The following is a 13,157-nucleotide window of genomic DNA, read 5'->3' on the forward strand; positions in this document are numbered from 1 at the left end:
AGTCCCTTTTTCTCTCAGCTTTCCAGCTTTATTTCAAATTTAACACAATCTCTCTTCTCTGTGGTCAAATTCAGGTGCCGTAGTATTGACCTGGAATCTCCTGATCAAAACAGAATGCCAATAATTCTTGTTGCCATTCAGCTGATGTTGCATACGCCCATTCAGGACCTGCGTATCTTCTGGTTGCAATTCTCTTTCTTTTCAGCTTGTGATCACCCTGCAATTCTCCTTCACTCAGATCCTCCCTCCTTGTGGTATCACTTTATTCCTCTATTGTTTAATCTATTACCACTTTCTCTTTTGCAGCTTGTGGCTCTGGCCATTTATCTCCTTCCAGTGTCCTTTTACTGTTCAGCTTTTCAGGTTGCTGGTCAATGCCCTCCTCTTGTGCTATGGGTTTTTATCTTGATGGCTCTGCAAGCGGCTCAGGAGGAGTCCGAACACTCTGACTTCCTTCTGTTTCGCCTCCTTCGCCTTCCGGGTCTGTCAGGGGCTCAACTTCAAACCCGTATCCGTCTACTTCTGGGAGAACCTCTCTTTGTGTCGGTTCTCCTGGTGCCTCCGTTGAGATAGGCTCACTGTCACCCCTCTGGGTTTTGTTTGCTGGTTGAGTGTCAGGCCGTCCTCAACGGGCTCTCCTTCAGTCTCAGTTCCCCTTTGATTAGTCTCCGGCCCTGAGACTTCTATTTCTTTAGCTGTTATTTTTGACAACTCAAGTTGCTCATTAGTTGGACACGTCACCTTCTTGGTGTGACTGGCATGGATCCAGTTTGGAACTCCCGCACATTTCACAGCAGTAGTAGTTGTCAGTATCACTTGATACGGCCCCTTCCAACGTGGCTCCAAACACGACTTCCTCACGTGTTTCTTGACAACAACCCAGTCACCGGCTTTCAGATTGTGATCAGGATTCCTTATCGGTGGCAGTGTGGTTGCTTCCATCTGGTGAGAGAAAGAGCGAACCACATCAGCCAGACCCTTGCAGTAGTGCAACACCACATCATCCGTGATATTCAAAGGAGCATTTGCAGGCACTGCTGTCAATCTCATAGCTCTGCCCATGAGAATTTCATGCAGAGACAGTCCTGTTTTCTTGTTGGGTGTATTTCTCATTGACATCAGCACTAAGGGCAATGCATCTGGCCATTTCAAGTTTGTAGCTGCCACATCTTTGCCATCCTCGACTTCAAGGTACCATTCATCTGCTCCACTAGTCCTGAGCCTTCTGGTAGCTACAATGCAACTTCTGTTCAATGTTCAGTACGGTACACAAGAGCTTAACCACCTCGTTGTTGAAGTGACTTCCCCTATCTGATTCTAAAGAGATCGGAAACCCGAAACGTGGTATCAACTCCCTAGGCAGCAACTTCGCTACTGTGAGACTGTCATTCCTATGTGTAGGGTAAGCTTCAATCCAGTGACTAAAGATACACACAATCACCAACACGTATCTCAACCCTCCACACACAGGCATCTCGATAAAATCCATCTGCATCCTGATAAATGGACCTCCTGCTCTCCCAATGTGGCTCAAATTCACCACGGTCCCTTTCCTCGCATTCATCTGCTGACAGGTGATGCACCTGTGACAAATCACTTCTGCGGCTTGCCTGAACTTCGGGTTAAACCAGTCAATTCTGAACAGCCTAATCATGGCATCTCTCCCAATATGTGCTTGACCATGGTAAAACCTCGCAAACTGTGACAAAAGGCTGTTTGGCAAAACCATTTTCCCCTCATCTGAAACCCACAAATCATCAGGTCTTTGTACACATTGCAATTTAAGCCTAGATAATTTCTCTTCTTTGCTGGCACGTCCCTGCAACAATTTTAACTATTCCATTGTGTCAACCACCCTCAATGCATAACCTGTGCCTGTCTCATTTTCAGTTTCCGATAACAATTCCCACTGATCCTTGAATGATATACAGTTCAATGCACAAAACCTTGCGGCTTGATCTGCATATCCGTTTCCCATTGACACAAAGGGGGTCATTACAACCCTGGCGGACGGTGTTAAAGGTGCGGCAATACCGCAAACAGGCCGGCGGACAAAAAAAGGGAATTATGACCCTGGCGGAAACCGCCAACAAAGACAGCCACTTTAACACTCCGACCGCCACGGCGGTACAGACAAGCAGCGCGGCGGTCACCGCCAACAGACAGGCGGGAGACAATGTACCGCCAACAGTATTACAACACACCAATCCGCCACCTTTTCCAGGGCGGGTTCACCGTGGATAAAAACACGGCGGAAACAGTTACTGCAATGGGAAAACGCTCACCTGAACACATCCCATGAGGAACGAGGACTCGAAGGAGCCCGAATTACACATTCTACCGGCCCTTGTATTCCTACTCATCTACGAAGACCAACGCCGGCGCGGGCGAAGACATGGGTGAGTACTGCACCTACGACATAGGGGAGGGGGGAGGCAAAAGTTAGGGGGACACACACGAAACACCCCCACCCCCACCCTCACATATTACAACACACACACCAATGCATGTGCAAAAATCACAGTAACAACCCACAACCCCCCCAGAAGAATGCTAAGACAAAACAAAATCAGTTCAAACATTGTAATGTATCAATACACATGTGTCAAAAATATACAGATATTTGATAAAATCAGTCAGAAATATGTACATTACGAGAAGTAGTGCAGATATGCACATATCAATGTCCGTGCACCACTAGTCCAAAAATGCATGGGCGAGGCCCACAATAGATACCTGTCCACAATAGGAGAGAACACTGCCGGGGCATCAGATAGAAATACTACAGGCACCTCAGGGGGAAGGGAAGGGGGGGCACCTCAGCCAGATGACTGCAAAGCCAGATCCACGACGGGGCTCCATGCCCATTGATGCATCCTGGGGAGTGCAAAGCCACAGTCTCTCAAGTCTCTACAGTGGGTGGCTTGCCCACTGTACCATCCTGGGGAGTGCAAAGCCACAGTCTCTCAAGTCTCTACAGTGGGTGGCTTGCCCACTGTACCATCCTGGGGAGTGCAAAGCCACAGTTTCACAAGTAGATAACAGCCTCCACTGGCTCTGGAGGGGGACTGGTGCCCAGACTGGATTAGTCTCCCCGTGAAAGTTCCTGTCCCGCCACATGGGATAACGATGCTTGATGTGGCGGTCTTTTCATTCTTCCCCGGTGCATGCCCTGTTCAGCGGTGCTTTGCCATGGCGGGCTCTGGACTGTTCAGCGGTGCTTTGCCATGGCGGTCTCTGGACTTATCAGCGGTGCTTTGCCATGGCGGTCTCTGGACTGTTCAGCGGTGCTTTGCCATGGCGGTTCTGGACTGTTCAGCGGTGCTTTGCCATGGCGGTCTCTGGACTGTTCAGCGGTGCTTTGCCATGGCGGGCTCTGGACTGTTCAGCGGTGCTTTGCCATGGCGGGCTCTGGACTGTTCAGCGGTGCTTTGCCATGGCGGTCTCTGGACTGTTCAGCGGTGCTTTGCCATGGCGGGCTCTGGACTGTTCAGCGGTGCTTTGCCATGGCGGTCTCTGGACTGTTCAGCGGTGCTTTGCCATGGCGGTCTCTGGACTGTTCAGCGGTGCTTTGCCATGGCGGTCTCTGGATTGTTCAGCGGTGCTTTGCCATGGCGGTTTTGGAACGGGCATTGGTGTGTGGCATGACGTTCCCTGGACTAGGCATTGGTGTGTGGCATGACATTCCCTGGACTGTGCATTGGTGTGTGGCATGACGCTCCGTCATTGCCCAGCGGGGCTGTGGCAGCCGGGGCCCTCCTGGGCACTGACTCCAGCGGTGGTCTCCTGACCAGTGACGATACTTGGGCCCTCCTGGGCACTGACTCCGGCGGTGGCGGTGGTCTCCTGACCAGTGACGATACTTGGGCCCTCCTGGGCACTGACTCCGGCGGTGGTCTCCTGACCAGTGACGATACTTGGGCCCTCCTGGGCACTGACTCCGGCGGTGGCGGTGGTCTCCTGACCAGTGACGACACTTGGGCCCTCCTGGGCACTGACTCCGGCGGTGGCAGTGGTCTCCTGACCAGTGACGATACTTGGGCCCACCTGGGCACTGACTCCGGCGGTGGTCTCCTGACCAGTGACAATACTTGGGCCCTCCTGGGCACTGACTCCGGCGGTGGTCTCCTGACCAGTGATGATATTTGGGCCCTCCTGGGCACTGACTCCGGCGGTGGTCTCCGGACCAGTGAAGACGGTGCTGGCGGTGGCGTCTCGACCGCCGGGAAGGATGCCGCCCTTCTCCGTCATGATGCTCACAACAGGCTGTGCAGACTTCCTCTGGCCCTTCCCCACCTTTGGAAGAGTCACAGCTTACTCTGCAATCCCCTTGGGACCCCTGTGAGTTTTTTTGCCTCCAGGAGTCTTCACAGGGTCCCGTCGGCCACTTTCCAATTTCAGAGCCTTTACAGGGGGTGGGCTGCCAGTGCCTTGGCTCTGGGTCATACTGCCTGCCCTGGTGGCCAGTGCACTCCACACACCTTGAACAGGCACCACTGGTATTGGAGGCTTTTTGGCTGAGGCGCTACGACGGGACTGATGAATTGGAGGGGGGGTGGGGACAAAAAGGTCAACTTTACAGAGGGACAGTTTCTGACGAACACTGGGATGATTAGTTGGAGGGGGCCTGGGAGTGGAGGCAGAGGAGGTGGTTTAAGAGGTGTCACTTTAGGTGTTTTGGGTGCAGGTGCAGGTACTGGAGGCTGTTGTGAGGTGGATGGATGTTGGGTGTGTGGGTGCTCGCGTTTGTGTACTTTTGGAGGGGGTGTCACAGCCACACTGGGAGAGGACACAGGGGACGTGTAAATGGTAGTGGAGGTGGTGAGTGCAGGTGAGCGGGGTGTGGTGCTGGTGTTCTGGTGCGAGTCCTAGTGCCTGTAGATGTAGTGCATGCAGGTGAGAGTGTAGACGACACTGGAAGGGAGGAGGGAAAAGAGGAGGAGGGGGACACAGTGGAGGCAGTGGATGTTGCTGTGTCTGTATGTGGGTGATGCTTGCGTGAGTGCCTGTGGGTTGTGTGGTGCCTATGTTTGCTTGAGCTTCCCTTGTGTGTTGACTTGTGTGCATGCTGGTCTGTAAGTGTGCTTGGGATGGGCTGGGGTACAGGGGAATGGGTCTGGGTGGAGGAGGTTGGAGGGGGGAGGCTAGACACAGGGACAATGGCTGCCATCAGTGCTGAGGCTAAAGATTTCAGGGTTCGCTGAAGGGCAGCCTGACCAGAATGAATGCCCTCCAGGAATGCATTACCGTGTTGCAACTCTCTTTCTACACCCTGGATGGCATTCACAATGGTAGACTGCCCAAAAGTGAGTGACCTGAGGAGGTCAATGGCCTCCTCACTGAGGGCAGCAGGGGTGACTGGGGCAGGGCCTGAGGTGCCTGGGGCGAAGGTGATGCCCACCCTCCTGGGTGAGCGGGCACGGGGCGAACGCTGAGGGGCTGCTGGGAGGGCGGTGCTGATAGGGGAGGTGGCGGCTGTACCTGTAGAAGTGGGGCGCACAGATGGTGCCGCCACCACAAGGGAGCTCCCATCGGCAGACGAGTCCGTGTCGCTGCTTGGTGATCCGGTGGCCGACGTGAAGCTCCCCTTGCCCTCCGTCCCACTGGTGCATTCTGAGTCCGTGGTGTGGCCCTCCATGGCCATGTGGGATGCAGCTCCCTCGTGCTCCGGTGCCACTGTACCTCCGCCTGATGATGCTGATGCACAAAAGAACAGCCAAAGCACAAAAAGTGGGGGGAAGACAGAAGAAGAACAGGTTGAGTGCATGGCATACCGCTACCGTTGCGGACAAGACAGACACAGCAGCCCCCTGCACTACGCCGTGCTCCTGGCCTCTGGAGAAGCAATTCCTGGGATCTGGCCTACATGGCTGTGGTGGACATCTGCACACATGGATGGCACAGGGGCATCTATACCTGTACTTGTCACTCTACTGCGGTGGTGTTGAGTGCCACATGGGCTGCATTTCAGAGGGGCCTAGTCTACGTATTTCTGGCTGGCCTAGGTACACCCACAGGCCTCCTCCCCCACCCAGACCCCTCCACTGCGTGCAAAGTCCACAGAATGTTGTTGTACTCACCCCCTTGTGTCTGCTGTGATGCCCTCAAGCGCCCATCCAACTGCGGGTAGGCCACCGCCAGGATCCGAAACATCAGGGGGGTCATGGTGCGACGGGCACCCCTCCCACGTTGGGAGGCCATCCCCAGCTGAGCCTCTGCCGTCTTCTTGCTGCAGCGGCGAATGTCCTCCCATCTTTTCCGGCAGTGGGTGCCCCGTCTCTGGTGGGCCCCCAGGGTCCGGACATCCTTGCCGATGGCACGCCAAATGTCCCTCCTCTGGTGGGCGGTGACCTACATGACTTGCACAAGGGAAGACGAGAAGTCATTACCAACTGCACCGTCGATGTGAGTGGCCCCCCTCCCTACTCTAGCCATGTGGCACATTCATTCACATGCATTAATGTTCCCTGAACTCTGCCCCCTTCCCTCTTACAACCAGCCCTCTCCACCCAGGCCTAGCCCATACAACATGCTCCCTGTGTACTAACCTGTTGGTCTGGAGGACCGTAGAGTAGCGTGTACTGGGGGAGTACCCCATCTACCAGTTTCTCCAACTCCTGAGCAGTGAAGGCAGGGGCCCTTTCCCCAGACGCAGCAGCCATTGTCTCTTCCAGACCGAGGTCACAGCAGCACTTGCAGTATAGGTCCTCTCCTGTCGAAGATCAGGTATCTAGTGATAGAACAGATAGAAAATGGCGGTGACGTCTGCGGCGGTGCGTATCATCACCGCCGGCGCACCTGTTCATTGGCTCCTGGGACCCATAGGGTCCTATGTTAACCAATGCAGCATTGCGCGGCGGTCTAAGACCGCCTACCGCGACGGTGTGCAACGCCAACGCAGTTACCCCACAATCCCATTGTCCCAGTTTCGAGGTCAGGCAGCCGCCATTTCGGGGCCCACATGGCTTCATTTACTTCTGCGTCACACATAGCTGGGCATACACTCAACACACATACAGGGAGGGTTTTGTGTTTGGTGTCGTCTTCTGTGTAACTGTGGGTACATACCTGGATAAAATTTGACTTGATCGTCCCTGTTGTCCTTCCTAGGCACCGTCAGCTGGGACATTTGAGAAGATGGCGGAATCCTCCGGTGTACCGACCGCTGGTGGACCTGTTGACAATGGAGGAGCGACATGTAATCGTGACCTACAGGTTTAACCGTGCCACAATCCAGGAACTATGTACCCAGTTGGAGCCAGACCTGATGTCACCAATCCGCCATCCCACTGGAATCCCCCGTGACGTGCAGGTGCTATCAGTGCTCCATTTCCTTGCAAGTGGGTCATTTCAGACAACAGTGGCCATGGCATCAGGGATGTCCCAGCCTATGTTTTCCAACGTCTTGTCCAGAGTGTTGTCTGCCCTGCTGAAACACGTAAGGAGAAACATCATTTTTCCTGAGGTGGAGGACTTGCCTACAGTGAAAGGTGACTTCTATGCCCTTGGACATATCCCCAACGTCATTGGTGCCATTGATGGGACCCATGTAGCTCTGGTGCCCCCCCCACAGGAGTGAACAGGTGTATAGGAACAGGAAGAGTTATCATTCGATGAATGTACAGATGGTCTGTTTGGCAGACCAGTACATCTCCCAGGTTAATGCTATGTTCCCTGGCTCAGTGCATGACGCTTACATCCTGCGGAACAGCAGCATCCCTGATATGATGGGTCAACTCCAGAGGCACCATGTGTGGCTATTAGGGGAGTCTGGTTACCCCACCCTGTCCTGGCTATTGACCCCAGTGAGGAATCCCAGGACCAGGGCAGAGGAACGGTAGAATGAGGCCCATGTGCGGACTAGGAGGGTGATCGAGCGCACCTTCGGCCTCCTGAAGGCCAGGTTCAGGTGCCTCCATATGACAGGTGGTTCCCTATTCTACTCACCGAAGAAGGTGTGCCAGATCATCATCGCCTGCTCGATGCTTCACAATCTTGCTTTGCGACGCCAGGAGGCTTTTTTTCAGGAGGATGGTCCAGATGACGGAGTTGTGGCAGCTGTGGAGCCTGTGGAGCCTGTGGACAGTGATGAGGAGGAAGCTGAGGAAGAAGACAACGACAACAGAGAGTCAGTCATACAGTGATATTTCCAGTGACACACAGGTGAGAACATTTTCATTTTTAACATTACATTCACTGTCACACGTCTTCTTCTATCCTGTGTGTAATTTAATGGGATTACTTGGTAACTGAGTTGTTTCTTTCCATTACGGTTTCACAGGTGTGGTTACCAACTGTGTCATCTGCTTGCATCCTTCAAGGACTTGTGATGTGTGACATTGGTATGTTGCCTTTACATCTAACAACGCATTTTGACACTGTCATAGATATTACATTTTACCAAATCATAGACTGACTCCAGATTGTTTTGTGTTTCAAGGGTGTTTATTGAAGTGCTCAAAAATGGAAGGGGGTTGTAAAAAAGGTGATGGGTGATGGCGGAGGAATGTCCATGGCAGAGTCCAGTCTATTAGTCTCACAGGTGCACTGCCCATATGGACATAGAAAGTGGAGCTGGGGCAGTTCAAGTATGGACAGGGTAACAAAGTGGGACAGTGGGGGGACAATCAGGGTGGTCTCATTTCCTGGCGTGGGTCTTGCCATCTTGCTCTGTCCTGTTCCTGGCTCTCAGGAACCGCTTGCGTGGTGGTTGTCCGTCTGCAGGGGGTGGGGTGCTGGTGTGGTGGTCCTGTGGCGGGGCGTCCTGTCCACTAGCGCTGGCGGAGGTGGTGGGCATTTCATCGTCCATGCTAGTGTCAGGGGCCCCTTGGAGTGCCACGGTGTCCTTCAGCACCCCTACGATGGTGCCCAAGGCGGAGCTGATGGTCCTGAGCTCCTCCCTGAACCCCAAATACTGGTCCTCCTGCAGGCGCTGGGTCTCCTGAAACTTGACCAGGACCGTCGCCATCATCTCCTGGGAGTGGTGGTATGCTCCCATGATGGAGGAGAGGGCCTCGTGGAGAGTGGGTTCCCTTGGCCTGTCCGCCCCCTGTCGCACAGCAGCCCTCCCAGTTCCCCTGTGTTCCTGTGCCTCCGTCCCCTGGACCGTGGGCCCACTACCACTGCCCCCAGGACCCTGTTGTTGTTGGGGTGGTGGGTTATCTTGGGTTCCCTGTAGTGGTGGACACACCACTGATTGACCTGTCCTGGGTAGGGAGGTTTGGTCCTGCTGGGTGGGTGCTGTGCTGGTGTTACCAGAGGGTGGAAGGTCAGTGTTGAGCTGTGCCTGTGCAAGGGTAACCGACTGTCCCGAGGCCCACGATGGTCCGGGCTGGTCATCAGGCTCCAGTAGGGCAGAGCTGCTATCATCACTGTGGGCCTCTTCTGTGGGTGGAGTGGAGTTGTCTGGACCCTCTGGTGTGGTGACGGTCCTTCGTGATCCTGCAGGGGCATAAGAGCATGAATATAGCATGTGTGTGTGTGATGGTGTGCAATGGGTGGGTGTTTGTGTACCCCAGTGCAAGCATTCCTGTGTGGGGGTTTGTGTGATGATGGTTAGGGGGTTGTACTGGGTATGTGCAGTGGGCATGCTTAGGTGATGGGTGTCCATGCTTAGTTGTGTCATGCAGGGCTTGGTGTTGGGATGTGTAGTTTGTGTTATTAGTAATTTAGGGAGGAGTTTGGGTGATAGGGGAGGGTGTGAGGGTGGGGGGGTGTGATAGCATGCAGGTAGGGTGGGGGATATGATAGTTAAGATTTGACTTACCAGTGTCCATTCCTCCACCGACTCCTCCGAGGCCCTCTGGATGCATGATGGTCAAGACTTGCTCCTCCCATGTTGTTAGTTGTGGGGGAGGAGGTGGGGGTCCGCCGCCAGTCCGCTGAACCGCAATGTTGTGCCTGGAGAGCGTTGAACGCACCTTCCCCCGTAGGTCGTTCCACCTCTTCCTGATGTCGTCCCGATTTCTTGGGTGCTGTCCCACAGCGTTGACCCTGTCCACTATTCTTCGCCATAGCTCCATCTTCCTGGCTATGGATGTGTGCTGCACCTGTGAGCCAAATAGCTGTGGCTCTACCCGGACAATTTCCTCCACCATGACCCTGAGCTCCTCCTCGGAAAAGCGGGGGTGTCTTTGGCGTGCCATGGGGTGGTGTGTGTGATGTGTGGGGCGGTGTGAGTGTTGATGTGTGTGGTGATGTGTAGTGGTGTGTGGTGTTTTGTGCGTGGATGTTGTGTGGGTGATGGTGTTGTGTGCCTCTGTGTGGTGGGTTGTCTATTGATGTAGTCTCTCTCTGGCCTTCTTTCAAATGTTTGGTTGTAGGGGTTTGTGGGTGATGTGGGTGTGTGTTTTATATTGTATTGGGTGTGTGGGTGTGTTGTTTGTATGTATATCAGGTGTGTGTATTTTGAATTGTCCAATATGGCGGTGTTTTGGAGATGTGTGTGTATTTTGAGCGCGGCGGTGTGTACCGCCAAAGGAATACCGCGGTTGAAAGACCGCCGCGTGGATTCGTGGGTCATAATAGCATGGGCGTGTTTCTGATGGCGTGGAGGTGGAGGTTTTGTTTTCGCCAGTTTAACACTGACCTTTGGTGTGGCGGACTTGTGTAGGTGTCTGACTTTCGGCGGATTCCGAGATGTGTGTCATAATAGCTGTGGCGGAATTCCGCAGCCGCGGCGGTGTATTGGAGGTCTTCTGCACGGCGGTAAGCGGCTTTTACCGCCAATGTTGTAATGATCCCCAAAGTCTTGCGACTTCACATGAGCACTGCATTTCACCACGGCAATTTCAAGAAGTAACTGAATCGCATACAACAATTCCTTAATTCTTTCACCATTTTTCACTGGAGAACCAGAAGAGGTCAGGAAACCTCTCTGAGACCATAGCTGGCCAAACTCATGGACAATTCCAAATCCGTATCTGCTGTCAGTTTAGATAGTCACTTTTAGGTTCTCAGCGGCATGGCATGCCACTAGTAAGGTCAATTAATTCAGCCACTTGAGCAGAATACACTCTCTCAAGCCAAGATGTTTCCAGGATACCGGTGACTGTACATACAGAGTATCCAACTCTTAGTACTCCTACTGAGTCTCTTAGACATGAACCATCAACAAAGATAATGTAATTATTTTCCTACAATTGAGTATCTTTGATATCAGGTCTCGGTTTGGTGCACAGTTCGGTTACCTCAAGACAATCATGTTCTACTTCCTCAGCATCATCAATATCTGTATTTTCATTGGGAAGTAAAGTTGCCGGGTTCAACGCAGTACATCTTTTCAAAGACACATTAGGTGCCCCCAGTATAATGGTTTCGTATTTAGTCAGGCGGCCATTTGTCATATGTTGCGTTTTAGTCCGGGTGAGTAGTATTTCAATTGAGTGTGGGACCATTACTGTTAAAGGATGTCCCATCACTATGCTTTCACACTGAGTAAGGCTTTGACCAACTGCTGCAACTGCACGCAAACAACCCGGTAAGGCTGCTGCGACTGGGTTCAAAGTAGCTGAAAAATACGCAACTGGGCAGTTTGCACCTCCATGGACCTGTGTCAAGACAGACAAAGAACAAGCATCACGTACATGACAAAACAGTACAAAAGGCTTTGTGTAGTCAGGCATACCTAAAGCTGGAGCCCTGCACTTGCTCTCTCTCAGTTCAATGAATGCCTTAGTTTCTTTCTCGGACATAGTCAGGGTACCCGGGCCATCCTTAATCTCCTTGACAGTCAACCTTACTAAAGGCTTAGAGATAATCGAGAAGTTGGGAATCTACTGACGACAGTAACCCACCATTCCCAAAAATATCCTCACGTCTCTCTTGGATGTCGGGAGATTCATCTGCAATATGGCTGTCACTCTTTCTTTAGAGATTTTCCTCGACCCTTTCTCAATTAGATGGCCTAAGTACTTCACTTCTTTTTGACAGTACTGTAGCTTCTTTGTGGACACCTTATGTCTGTTCTTTCCTAAATGGTTCAGTAAGGCAATTGTGTCATACCTGCAGTCAACTTTCGTTTTGGACGCAATCAATAAGTCATCAGTGTACTGTACTAGAGTCGAAGTAAAAGGCAGTTCTAATGATTCCAAATTCTTCTTCAATACGCTACTGGGCGGTTTGCACCTCCATGGACCTGTGTCATGACAGACAAAGAACAAGCATTACGTGCATGACAAAACAGTACAAAAGGCTTTGTGTAGTCAGGCATACCTAAAGCTGGAGCCCTGCACTTGCTCTCTCTCAGTTCAATGAATGCCTTCATTTCTTTCTCGGACATAGTCAGGGTACCCGGACCATCCTTAATCTCCTTGACAGTCAACCTTACTAAAGGCTTAGAGATAATCGAGAAGTTGGGAAACCACTGAAGACAGTAACCCACCATTCCCAAAAATATCCTCACGTCTCTCTTGGATGTCGGGAGATTCATCTGCAATACGGCTGTCACTCTTTCTTTAGAGATTTTCCTCGACCCTTTCTCATTTAGATGGCCTAAGTACTTCACTTCTTTTTGACAATACTGTAGCTTCTTTGTGGACACCTTATGTCTGTTCTTTCCCAAATGGTTCAGTAAGGCAATTGTGTCATACCTGCAGTCATCTTTCGTTTTGGACGCAATCAATAAGTCATCAGTGTACTGTACTAGAGTCGAAGTAAAAGGCAGTTCTAATGATTCCAAATCCTTCTTCAATATCTGATTGAAGATGGAAGGCAATTCTGAAAACCCTTGAGGAATTCGACACCAACTGTAAACCTTGTCCAAAAATTTTAAACTGAAGGGAAATTGGCTATCCTCATGAAGAGGCACCGAAAAGAAGGCTTGTGACAGGTCCACAACCGTAAACCACTCTGCGTCGCATGGAACCTGAAACATGATCACGGCTGGATTTGGCACTATAGGGCAACATTTTACCACTATCTCGTTAATTTTTCTCAGGTCTTGGACAATTCGAACTTTCCCACAAGGCTTTCTCAGTCCCATTGTTGGCGAATTACATGGGCAGCTCATAACTTCTCTTAAGACCCCTTGCTTCACAAAGTCTGCAATTATCTGCGTCACTTGTATGAGAACATCTTGTGCCATGTGGTACTGCGGTACCCGGGGAAACACGGCATTTGGCTTCACATCTACCTTGACTGGTTCTACTACTTTTATC

The sequence above is a fragment of the Pleurodeles waltl genome, chromosome 11 (genome assembly GCF_031143425.1).
Source record: "Pleurodeles waltl isolate 20211129_DDA chromosome 11, aPleWal1.hap1.20221129, whole genome shotgun sequence".
NCBI classification, from domain to species: domain Eukaryota; kingdom Metazoa; phylum Chordata; class Amphibia; order Caudata; family Salamandridae; genus Pleurodeles; species Pleurodeles waltl.